Source organism: Agelaius tricolor, unplaced genomic scaffold (genome assembly GCF_023055355.1).
Source record: "Agelaius tricolor isolate 1412-34295 unplaced genomic scaffold, bAgeTri1.0.p SCAF_27, whole genome shotgun sequence".
Classification (NCBI taxonomy): Eukaryota; Metazoa; Chordata; class Aves; order Passeriformes; family Icteridae; genus Agelaius; species Agelaius tricolor.
The window spans coordinates 65,446-67,748 of record NW_027269287.1 but is presented as its reverse complement, the minus strand read 5'-3'; positions in this window follow the sequence as shown (position 1 = coordinate 67,748).

Here is a 2,303-nt window from a genome sequence, read left to right as displayed (position 1 = left end):
TCCATGCTCTGGTGTTGCAGCCTCCTCCAAGCTACATTCTTAGCAGCACTGAAAGAAGAGGTGAAACCAAGAGCCATTTTCTGTCCTGCCTGGAAACTCCTCTCCTTCAGTGCCACTGCCAGAGATCATCCCTCTGTCAGCTTGGCTCTGTGCCTGCTGCATTCCCGTCCCTGTGCCTTCCATCAGCTGGAACTCTCCTGCACATCAGCACTCGCTGTCCCACATGATGAAGAGAGAGCTGTGTCAGAAGAGCAAAGATTGCATTTTCTTGGTCTTTCGAACAGCCACAAGAAACATGAGTCCAAAGAACTTTGTTGTTTGTTCCTGGCCTCCTTTTAGGTAACTCTTTTCTGCTTTAATACAAAAGTCTCTTTTCCCACGTGGATGGAATGATGTGGAATTGGCAGTTGCTTCAGGCTGTCAGGCAGCATGGGAGTTTTTTCTCTTGTCTCTGCTGAGGATTTGGTGACTTTTCCATTGGTCACTTGGTGGTGTCACCATGGGCTGAGCTCAGCGGCCGACTCTGCTGTCCGCAGGGGATGCATTGGGACGCCAAGGCCCTCAGGGCTGGAATTCGGGGGAGGGCGGGCTCGGAGCGCGCGGAGGCTGGGCCCGTCAGGAGCTGCTGCTGCTGGCGCTGGCTGTGCTCAGCCCGCTGGGCCGAGCAGCCGCGGCCATGGGGACACAGGCGGGAGCTGTGGCCGAGGCCGGCAGGCGGCCCGGGCCGGCTCGCAGCTGCGAGGACGCCGGCAGCCCGTGCCCTGAGGCCGAGGCCGTGGCGGGCAGTTTGCGGGCAGGGCTTTTCCGAGCCGGCCGCAATGTGCTGCCTCCCGTGTGGGCCCGGCTGCGGCAGAGGCGGGCGGAAGCGCGGCGGGGCCGGCAGCGAGGGGCAGAGGCCGCAGAGAGCAGCAGCCCGGCCGGGCCCGCCGCGGAGCGGCAGGGAGCTGCCGGGCAGCCCTCGGCCGTGTCTGTGCGCACAGGGCAGGAGCAGAGGCCGGAGCCGTGGCAGGAGCCGGCAATAGCGGCAGCTGGCCGTGCCCAGGGCCGCAGCCGCAGCTCTCCCCTGCCGGCCACAGCAGCAGCCGCTCGCCTCCGAGGCTCCGGCGCTTGCCGAAGACGAGGGGCCCGGCCCCCAGCGCGCCCTGGAGCCCCGCAGCGAGAGGAGCCGCCCGTGCCGCAAAGGCAGCGCAGAGGGCGCAGGTTGAGGAGGAGGAGGACGTGAGGCTCGCTCTGGGCCGCGCTGGGGCAGCTCTGCCCTCTCGGCCTTCGCCTTGAGCCCTTTGCTGCTTTTCCATGAGCCCTGATCGCGGTCCTCGGCCAAGGGTCCCCGCAGCCCTTTCCAGGGCTGGCGGAAAAGCTTCCTCAGTGACAGAATCGCAGAATCACTGCCTTGGAAGACAGCCACTTTCAAAAATGATTGAGTCCATCCCATTTCCTAACACCTCTACTAAAGCACGGCACCGAGTGCCACATCCAGTCTTCTTTTAAAGGCTTGCAGGGATGATGAGTCCACCAGCTCCCTGCAGGGGTCTGTCCCAGGAAGAACCAAGATAACACTGGGGCCTTCTACCCCCCCCCCCCGGCGCTTGGAGCTCTGCAAGTTTGTCTTTCTGCTTGGGCAAAGGCCGTGGCAAAGGACTGGGAAAAGTAGTCACAAATAGAGTAGTCTCCAGAGCTCTAAATAGATGTGCAAGCAATACAGAAAAGATAGAAAAGAAAGAAAGGCAAAACCCAAATGGCATCAGCAAAGTCTTGGGCATGAACGCATAGCTGCAGAGGGTCTTCTCAGCCCTATTTCTTTGTATTTCTGGGAAGCAGAGGAATCCTGCTTGAGCCTCTGGGGAGATGGGTTTGGGAGATAAAAGTTCATTGCTTTTTTTCACCGTGGGGCAGCTCCCGTTCCTAACATCAGCTGAGCCTCTCTCCAGCCTGATGCCTGTTGTGCTAGTTGCAGTAAAACAATTGATGGCAGACAGAAGACACTGACATTTGCACAGATGTGCCTTTTTCCAGTGCGAGATTGCAAAGGAGCAAAGTTTTGCCATTTGGGCACACTCCTCCAGGTTTCTTTGCTCAGGCCTTTGGTGAGCAGAAAATACATCTACATGGAAAACTTTTGACTAGACAGGATCTTTTGGGTCCATTGTCCCCCAAACTTGTGGACAGCTGGTCCCGTTGTAATGCCAAGTAACAAAGAGCAGCACAAATGACACAGAGAAGCCATGGCAAAAGAGGAAGCGGAGCGGCCCAATGAGGAAAGCATGTGGGGAGACACTGGCACATCAAGTGAGCTGCACTCCCAG